This window comes from Mus caroli, chromosome 8 (genome assembly GCF_900094665.2).
Source record: "Mus caroli chromosome 8, CAROLI_EIJ_v1.1, whole genome shotgun sequence".
NCBI classification, from domain to species: domain Eukaryota; kingdom Metazoa; phylum Chordata; class Mammalia; order Rodentia; family Muridae; genus Mus; species Mus caroli.
In genome coordinates, this window is record NC_034577.1 from 93,927,040 (window position 1) to 93,937,712 (window position 10,673).

At 37.9% G+C, this 10,673-nt stretch overlaps 1 protein-coding gene across 1 annotated transcript in view; it reads right to left on the reverse strand.

Annotated features, from left to right (window-relative positions):
* Positions 1-10,673, reverse strand: part of Cdh11 (cadherin 11) — a 158,722-nt gene that overhangs the window by 89,077 nt on the left and 58,972 nt on the right. Inside the window, exon 2 of the mRNA XM_029480445.1 lies at positions 1,687-1,804. The gene's annotated coding sequence lies outside the window, so the exon portion shown is untranslated. The remainder of the gene's footprint in view (positions 1-1,686; positions 1,805-10,673) is intronic.

Here is a 10,673-nt window from a genome sequence, read left to right on the forward strand (position 1 = left end):
TGTGAAAATTACTGTGGATGATGTAATCCCTGGCCACTGAAATATTGTCTAGCAAACAACCATGACTTGATCTTGGGGAATAAAAACTCAAAGCAAACAAGCAAACAAATCTTTTTAGCAATAAAGAGGTTTAAGTTAAGATATAAAAAGAAGATTGATGCTATTGTTTGGGGAAAACAAGCCTATATCCTAATGGGTAGCTCATAGGGGAATATATAATAAAGGTTGGGTGTTCAGAAAGAGCAGCTGAGATGTGAGTCTGGTCAGTAGAATGTAGATTTCTTATTAAAGGATTCTGAAAGTCTCTTAAGAAACTCATAACTAATTCATATCTCTATCTTTAAAAGGGATGAGTCAGAAGAGTAACATGATAGATGGACTTGGAGACATTTCTCAAGGTATGTATGAAAGATAGAACTCTTTGTAGCTGATGAGAGGGAAAAAAAGGCATGAAGACCAATATTTGCCTTGCATTGGATAGTGTCTGTTAGAATAGATGAACCAAAAGTAATTGAAGAATAATTGAAAACAGGATGTATAGGAATATACTAGACTCAGTTACTGCAAAGGATAAAGGACTGACAGACACAAGAAATTCCTCTTATATTTCTAGTCTGACTAAACATTTGAGCTCTCACTGAATTTTTGGAGATAGGACACAGTGAAGGTTTAGAGGAAAAATAGGTTATATGTGTTTGTCCTGCACACATGTAACACCTAGAATTATGTACATATATACAATGGACTCAGACATTTGGATAGACAGATCTAGAATCACAGATATTAACAAGTAGTGCCAAAAGAATTAATGTTAACATTTTTTTTTTAAATCTGAAAGCCAGATGTGGGTGGTACACACTTTCAATCCCAACACTCAGAAGACAGAAGATGGTGGATCTTTGTAAATTCAATGACAATCTGGTCTAATAGTGAGTTTCAGGCCAGTCAGGTTACACAGTGAGACCATCTCTAAAACTCAGATTTTTTATCTAGGGCAAATTTTATTGGCAAATTTTTATTTGCCAATGACCTGTGGAAATGGTGTCAGTCACCATTGAGTCAATAGAATGAAGGTAAATGGATGTGAATACTTCTAAATCTTAAGACTCAGTCCAATCACAGGTGAGCGCTCAGTAACTTAAAGTCAGTCAGTCAGTGAAGAACAGAACTGAGCCTAGCATTAAAATCAGATACCCTGGCTTATTATTGAAGCTCCCTGGCTTTTGAGATATAAAAGTTCCTGTATCCTAGCAATTTCGTTTTCTTGTACAATGCAAGCTACCTTGTTTTTATCTTAAGAATTCCTTTCCAAAGCAAGGAAAAGACAAAAAAGGAAGTGTAGGGATAGCCATAGACTATCAAGATATGTCCTTATCAAAGAATTACCAGCTTTAATCCCTTTTCTTGCTCCCATATCAGATTGCATAAAAAAAAACCCAAAAAACAGATTGTCCTCCCCAGAGTGGCATCAAAAAGTACACAATAAAAAGAAACCAATCAAAACAAGATTGAATTGTTGTCTCCTTAGAGCCAAGAAGACAGGGATTGCTTCCTCCTAAAATGCTACTTTGAATTTGGTGAAACTCCAGATCAAGCCAGATACAAGGACTGTAAATGATAGGCATAACTGCCATATCTACAAACATAGTAGCATGTGAATCCCTCAGTACCACTGGTCCGTCTTACCTTCCTCACCCATTGGATACCTGCTGCCAATTCCTATAACATGCTCCACCCATCTGATTGGTCATTCAACAAATAACAGAACTGAATGTCTTCAAAGGGCCACAAAGCACAGTAATTTCTGAAAAAAAAAAAGTAAAAAAGAGAAGCACCATTAGTAATATATATGTTGTGAAAGTTAGTAAAATGACCCACTACTTTATATTGGGGATAGACAGTTGCATAAGATAAACTTTTCTCCTTGAAGACAATAGCCTAGGAATACAAATAACATAGAAATGAGCTACTGCAATGATATGGAAAATGAGAGAAACTTGTGGATTTAGAATTGCCAGGGTAATGTGACTAACCACATATGTTTTTGGTACTTTGATAACAAAAAGAAAATCTAAGGGAACTCTTCAAATGCTTGTGCTGTGAATGTCACAAGCACTCACTCTAGAAATAACATAACCCCAACAGGGTTGATGGAAAGGATTCAGAGACAATTTTCTAGTAAGTGTGTACTCTGATTCACAGTCATGCATTTCCTTCTAAAGTGAGTAGGAGAGCTCTCTAGAGCTGGAAGGTCCTCATGCGATGACCCACTCAAGGACAAGGAACAGAAGTAGTTAGCATAGTTGTCCACATTGGACAAGATCAAAGCACAAGGCTGAACATGCTTGTCAGTCTTCCACAGGCTTGCATTTCCCCCATCTCAACAACAAAATCTGGATCTTCTACGTGGAGCTGTGTTCTGCCTAGCTACTGGTCTGATGGAGCTTTTTATCTACTGAAATGTCTTGTTAGACATTCCCTAACCCAGAGCAGCTATTCATAGACTAGTTGAATGAATAGAGAAAAATAGATGGAATGTCTAAACAGCTGTGGTCTTTTAAAACTGAGACACAGAATTTAGGAAGGTGCATTCCTAAGACTGCAATCTACAAATGCTCTTGAGTGTTCTTCAATTCTAGAATATTTACCTTTGATGATCAACTCGGATTGCTCAGGAACCTTAATCAGAATAGTCATTGACTTTATTTATTGTACTACATTTATTTTAAATCTACTTTTCCATGCTCTATGCATGCACCCTTAATCCTATCATTCTCCTTAATACAGCACCCTCAAACAAAATTAAACAGACAAAACAATATAAATTCTTCACTGAAAGAATTCAGATGAAATTTAAATCTACAATGTGCTTCTAGCACCTTGCCTGAAAGATGGTAGCAACAAGAAAAATAGAGTTGTTTTACTGTGTGAGATACTCAGGATGGCATAGATTTGGAAAGCCTGGGTTTATCCTGGACATGCATGGAGGCATTCACATAACTTGGAGCTGATAGATTAGGCAACTCTAAGGCATATTATAGCTGGGCAGGAAAAGTGTTGCCACTAATAAGTCACACATGTAGATCTCAGGACCCAGATATCAGCCATCCCGGGGAACCAGTAAACTGACAGCAAATGAACCTCAAGGGAGGGACATTTACTAAATAGATCTAAAAAGCAGAGCTTACATACTAAAATGAATTTTTCTTAAGCCTTCATAACTACTAGTTTCTCTTCCTAAGCTGAGACTTGCTTGGGACCCATCAATCATTTCTTCCTTATGATTTCTTTCTCTTGGAATGAGAATGTCTGTCTTCCCTATCCCTCACCCCATTGTATGATGGAAACACATGATTCATTTGGGTCCACAAATTACAGCTACAGGGGATTTGGCTTCAAGATAAACTTTAATTTGCCTCCTCCATGTTTGATACAGATAAAATTTCAATGAGAGGTGGAACTATAAAATTAGTGTTACTCCATCCCCTGCCACCACTTAGGGTTCAGGGAACCCTGAGAAAGACAAGGTAGAAAGATTTTAAGAGCCAGAGAGAAGGAGGGCCCCAAGGAAACAAGATCTTCTAAAAACAACAGGACCCATGCACATATGAAGTCACAGAGACTGTGACAGTATGCACAGGATATACTCAGGTCTGAACCAGATAGGGTTCCAGTCCTGAGAGGTGAAATGGCTCATAGCCCTAATGTTTAACCCCAAAGCCAACTCTAATTGATAATTGCTCACAAAAGAAAAATTGGCTTTCTCCACAGAGTCTCTTTGGGTATACAAACAAATCTTAAGGCCAGCTTCATACCTGGCAGCATGCCTATATGAGTTTCATAGGCATATTTTCTTCTGATTGTCTGTTTTGTCCTATTTTGTTTTATATGTTTTTATTTTATTTACTTATCTTTTTGCCATCTGTATTTTAATGAGAGAGAAAGAAAAGGTGTGGATTTGGGTAGAAAGGGAAATAGAAAGGATCTGGGTGGACTTGAAGGAGGGGAACCATAATCAGACTATATTATGTAAAAATCTATTTTCAATCAAAATAAACCAATACTAAATTGGTGTTAAACAAGTCAGATTTAAAGAGCGGTTCAAATTGAATAATTATATTTTACATGTGAAAATGACATGAATATCTTAGGTTGAAAATTTGTAACACACCCCAAAAAATCAATATGGATTTGAACTCTGGGACCTCCTTTGGGAAAAAATTTAGGTGGTACGACTAGCATCATGAGATTAGCATCCATGTATAAGAGAATATATAGCCTATCTCTCTTTCTCTTTCCTTCCCTGCCTTCATTGCCATCTCTCTGTATATTTCTATCTCTAACTCTCTCTTTCTGTCTTCTGTGTGTATATTCTGTTAGGAAAAGTAAAGAAATGACCAAGGCAAGAGAACAGTCACATCAGGAACCAACCCCACTACTACCTTCATCCTGAGTTTCCTGCTTGGAGGCAGGCACTATGTAAGCTACTTTGCTCAGAGCAGTCAGCGTAGGCAGACATCTAGACAGTCAAACAGAGAAAAAGCACCTTCCTTTCTCCATTTGTCCCAGACACCCATGAATGAAGATGCCAATTTTAACTTACTTTCAGCCTTTTCAAACCTTTATGTGATTTTACGTATCCAATTGCATGACCTGAGAGACTCCAAGTACAGTAGTGTCTGAATGTATTCACACAGCTCAGCACTGTGCAAGGTAATTATGCAATATCATTCAATACATTGCTGAATATGACATTAGTGATTATATGCTAAGAGATTAGTAAAATGATATGAGCAGTATGTACATTGCTGAATATGACATTAGTGATTATATGCTAAGAGATTAGTAAAATGATATGAGCAGTATGAAAAGGCCATTTTCCCAAACCATGTGATACATTATCTTATGTTAAAGATAACAAAATCGGTATCTCAATGCCCAATTCAATAGAGTAAGACTGCTGCGGAGCATCACAGGCAAGAACAAGACAGACGGGGTCAGAATCTATCAGGAAAATCCTCAAGCACTTATTCCTTCTGTCTTCATTCTCCAGGCTAATAATGCAAACAGTGTACTCTTTGGCTGACACTATTTGTAAAACATTAATTATTTAATCTATGGAGACCACCACAGAGTCTTCACTTTGACCTGCTTTTTCACCTCCTTGAAGGCTGTTCCATATGAAATGCCTTTCACTCAAGATCAGACTTTTGGAAGAAACAACAATAAAAGTGACACATTATCAAATATTTAGAATTCTGTTAGCTGCAATACATTGTAAGAAGCTGTGATCTCTGTGAAAAGGGTTTTCTTCCAGCTATGGCATGTCCCTTGGATACAAAAGGATAAATATGAATACTTTAAACTCTTGACTTTTTTTTTTTTGGCAATGTTGCTGGATCTGAGCGGGCTTTCAGCGTTTATGCTACATCTTTTCCTTCTGCACAAGTCTTCTTGCTCATATTTTGTCATCTTGCATACACTCCTTGGCACACTGACCTGGAATGGAGTGGTGCCTTCTGTTCTCCTGAAACCACCCTTGCTCCCTCCACACCCTGCCAGTATTAAACTGTTCCTCTTTCGTGTCACAAGCCTAGGAGTCAGCAGAGCCACCTTCCAGTGCAGTCACCTAGTTGTCTAGCATCCCCTTTTGTTGCTATGCATGGCCACCAACATGACTAAAGCTCTTAGGAACACAGGCATCAAATGGCACATATTACTTCAGAGAGACAGAGATGATCAGGAACAGGAAGACCTGAACACTATAGTCTAATGGGGAAACACTATGCACACACACTAAAATCAAGACTGCTCAGCCAAATATAGATAGGAGGAAGGCAGACAATTTGTATACTCGGAAGTCTGGAATAGAAGATAGTGAATTTGATACAAACTTTGACTTCAACAGGAGACCCTATCTCAAAATATTGGATGGATGGATGGATGGATGGATGGATGGATGGATGGATGGATGGATGGATGGATGGTTAGATGAATGTCTAAAGTTATAATGGCTTGAGAAAAACCCAAATGTAAAAATTTGGTTTATATACACTCATGACCTTTTCTTTTCCAGATCTCTAGAAGCATGCCATGGCTAATCGATTACCATGTGTGAATTCATTTCTGAGACATTGCGCTCAATTTCTAACATATGTGTGCAGGTTTCTGTGTGTCTTTGTGTACCTGTATGTAGATCAGGAATGAGGCAGTACCTGCAGAGACTGGTAAAGGGCATCATATACCTTGGTACTGGAGCTTGAGGGAGTTCCAATTCTTCTGACATGGGTGATGGGAACTGAATACCTGAATTACACAAGAGCAGTAAGGACCCCTAAGTTCTGAATCATTTCTAGTGGAGGTCTTCTTCTAGAATATAATCTCTACCAGGGTAGCTATATGCTTAAAGCTCGTTCAACAGAACAGTGGTGAAAACCAACCATGTTATGTAAACAGAAGAGTGAATAAAAGTATGTGTAGAATATATTAAAAGTAGCTTTCTTCACTTATCCCAGTGCATCTTAAAATCTATGTCCATATGTACCATGAGCATAGAATTCATTGGCTAGAACATGAACTGAAAGGCAGCATTGCCATTGAGGGGACCAAATAAACAGGGAAGATGCTAATGAAACCCCATTTCATAGATACAGACAGACATTGAGGCTTTGTAGTGAATACCCAAGTGCAAAGCAAGGAAATAGCAGAGCTGGACCAGGTTTTCAACAAATCCACTCCTCCTCCTACGCAATAAGAGTCTCAACACCTGAGCTAATTCTAAGAGACAGTAGTGCCTGTCCCTGCTGTGGATTCCAACGATAGTTTCTGCTTTTGGTATAAGCATGCAGCAAAGAACTGATCTGATCAAAACAAATGATGACTAAGCCTCCCCAGGTCACCAATGCAAACTCGAGTTAAAATGCAGGCTGTGAAGCAGCTGTCAGGACTACACTCTGCTATGGTCTAGAAGCCAGGACTAGGCACATGTGACAGATCCTGCTCTGTGGTTTTCTTGCTCAGCAAGCAGCAGAAGGGGCTCGATAAGTGCAGCATGCTCTGGGCATCTACAGATGGGAGCTTATGGCTTTTTAGGGTGTTACATGTTCTCAACATTGTCAAAGTGATGATTAAGCACCATTAATAATTACCACTGGGTGTTTTTCTTTCTTGTTATTGCCAAAGTCCCCAAACCATATGTCGAAGCATATTTTATAAGATAAGCCAGTCAATTATGAATTTTTAAAAGAGAGAGGCACTGTGTGAAAACCTGACTTAAAGCCCAGGTTTTTATCTCTGCTAAACTATACTGAATTTGGATAAGCAGTAACTGTCTAAGGCCTTTATATATATTATATATATATAATTTATATATATTTAATATATATAATAATATATATTATATATAATATATTTATATATATTATATATATAATGTAGATAGTAACAACTGTGGAGGATTATTATACAAAAAAGTAATAAGAATGGATTCAGAACCTCAATTAAAAATCATGAGCTGTGATTATCAAAAGATAGATGCATGTTGTGATTAACATATGTTGTTTTATATTTCAGTGTATCTTTTCTTTGAATAAAGCTCATCAGGAGATACATCAGCATTTATAGAGGACATTTGCAATCATACAAAATGTAACTAATATCCATCTCTGCGCATCACAGTTGCCATTTTTTTGTCATATGAAGAAACCAAGGCTCAAGGAGTTTTAATGTGGCTATGATGTTCATTGGCTCTACTTAGACCTTTGCTCCCACTCTGTGTTTAGGGGCTTGCCAGCAGTGAATGGTTCATGGCCCATGTGAAGTCTCTAAAGTTGGTTCCTCATTGATAGAACCTGAGATGCTGCCCAACAAGTAACTGTAATTACAAGAAACCATCGACCAAAAGTTCCTGGGCTCCAAATGGTTTTGACACTGCAGCCTTTTAAATGAAACTCATAACACGATTATCTTTAGGCCCTTTCAGTCATGTTCCTAAGTAAGCCACGCCTTTAGAAGCTCTTAATACAAAGTGACAACCTTTGCTGTTTTCTAAGGAGCCAATGGACAGGCGTAGAAGAGAGTCCATTGTCACCATGGTAATTACTGCACAATACCTGATGGCCAATGGACAGTCAGGAGGCTCAGGCAGCAGCTGAATCCGGCATTGTCCTGGCCCGATAAAAAGATTAGAAGCCCTGAAAAGCCATGGAGCAGGATCTCACAGCTCTTTTGCTAGGCCCTGAAAGGCCCATTGTGCTGCTACCATAAATTCTGGGTTCCCCGGGCACTTGACAACTGAAGCCAGGGATAATAGAATTCTTGTGTCCAACAAAACACTCCTTGTCCAATGGCAGTCTTATCAGTCGCATTTACAAATGTCTTTCGTTGTACCCAAATAATTCCCTATTAGAAAGGCTATTGGGAGCAGAACTAAATAAATATTCACAGCCTTTGTAATACCTTTGAGAAGTGAATAAACAAACAGTATTCTAGTAGGAGGTAGGCGCCTGTTCCTCTACATGTCCACTACGATTTCTTGTCCAAATTATAGTTTCACTTTCTCTCTTTAGCATATTAACAATTCCATGTCAGGTGATGTGGCATTATTTTCCAAGGAATGTAGATTCCTGATACTATTGCCTTGGACAAGGTATGTTTTATTGCATGCATTTATTTTTAATCAAAGTTTCCAAGAAGGCTTGGCCAGGGGTTGGGAGGCTTACCTTATCTCACCCCAGCTTCAAAAAGAGAAAGAATGCAGACTTCAGAGAGTCTAACAACTTACCCAAGATAGACTTATAAATTAGCACAATGAGAATTCCAATCTAGAGTTCCCTAACTCCCAAGGCTCTGCCTTTTCACTCCATCCTGATGTTTGGGTTGCAATTGGGAAGGAGGAGGAGAAGAGGAGGAGGAGGAGGAGGAGGAGGAGGAGGAGGAGGAGGAAAAGGGGGAATACATAATATGTTAGCTTGCTAAGTTTCAGAATAATCACCATAAAGTGATACACAATGACTGAACCTGTTCCTGTAGTTATACAACCTGAGAACCCTACAATATAATGAAATTAAAACTCTTTGTCTAAGACACATTTTATTCTCACACTGAAATGCTAGTAATTTTTTCAGAAGCAAAACTCTGATAAGTAACATAATCAAGTTTAAGACACCTGTTCAGTTTATTAACAAGAGTTAATGGAGAATTACTGATGTGAACAAGGCAAACACATATACATAATCAATATGTCTTCTGCAGCACCTCTTATCATTTGTATAGTTTGTCTTATTTTGCTAGTTTGGCTCTGTCATAAATGAAATAACATGAAAATATGCATATAGAAAAGCAGACATTACCAACTAGAAATGCACATGTGTATATGAACTCAGACAAACAGAGAGAGAGAGAGAGAGAGAGAGAGAGAGAGAGAGAGAGAGAGAGAGAGAGAGAGAATGTTCTATCTAACACATACAAATATGTGTATATGAAGATGTTAAAATATTCAGGTAATTCTTTTTTAACAATTATTCATGTGCATATGTGTATACCTACTTGTGTGTATGTGTACCCTATTTGTGCAGGTGACTAAAGAAGTCAGATGAAGGCATCAGTTTCCTTGGAACTACAATTGCAAATGGTTGTAAGATTCCTGATAGACAGAAAACCAAATGAGCCTCCTCTAGAAGAACAACAAGTACTCATAGCAATTATCCCATTTCTCTAGTCCCATTCAGCAATTTCTTATCAGGGTGGGAGGTATTTATTCCTGAGCCTGTCTCAGCCTCACCTCCCCACCATACCTTTTGCATGAGGAAGTCCTGTTCTATGGCTTGGTGGCTGACATCTTCTGTGCATATCTGGCCATGCTATTTCTTATCTAAACTCTTCAGTCACTGTTGGTGGCACATCACTGGACCTTCACATAACTTTATCATGCTAACTCAAAGAACTTCAGAATCCTCTTAGTATACCACATTGGAGTTCCTTACTACATCCTATGCCTTTTTAATTTTCTTATAGACAGAAAGTCTTTGTGATTGTAGCTATCTTCCCTTCACAACTTTGCACCCAAAGAAGCTGTAAGCTACCTGAAGGCAGCAATGCATCTTGCACTCATTTTTATTGTCTTCTTTAAGGCTCACTTACTGTAGTACCTAATAAATGACAGTAGGAAAAAACAGGGTGAGAACAAATGTATTCATATGTATGTACACATATGTGTGAATAAAATATTTCCCATGTATGTATTAGATGACAGTAATAACTTGTGATTAGTTCGAAGAACTATGATCATGTTCAAACTATTCATCCTTAATAATGGAACATTACACTATGAGGTTTGTCCTCGTCATTTATCAAAACAAAACCATGGCTTTTATAATAAAAAGTGCCCAAACAACAGGCATGTTCTGATTTGCATTAAATGCCAGTGCTTTTGCCAATACTGAATTTAGAAAATTATTTCAATAGCTTCACTTGCCAAGTGAGGCATTTCAACTCTGTGGGAATTGGATACATGATAGGTGGCATGAACTTGCTCAGGAATTTTATGTATGAGTTATTTAGACTCAGCCTAATCCAAATAGGCACTGAAAATTGATAACATTTATTGATTGTCTGCAACTCATTGATGGTAGGCTAAGTACTTGTCTGCATATATATATATATATATATATATA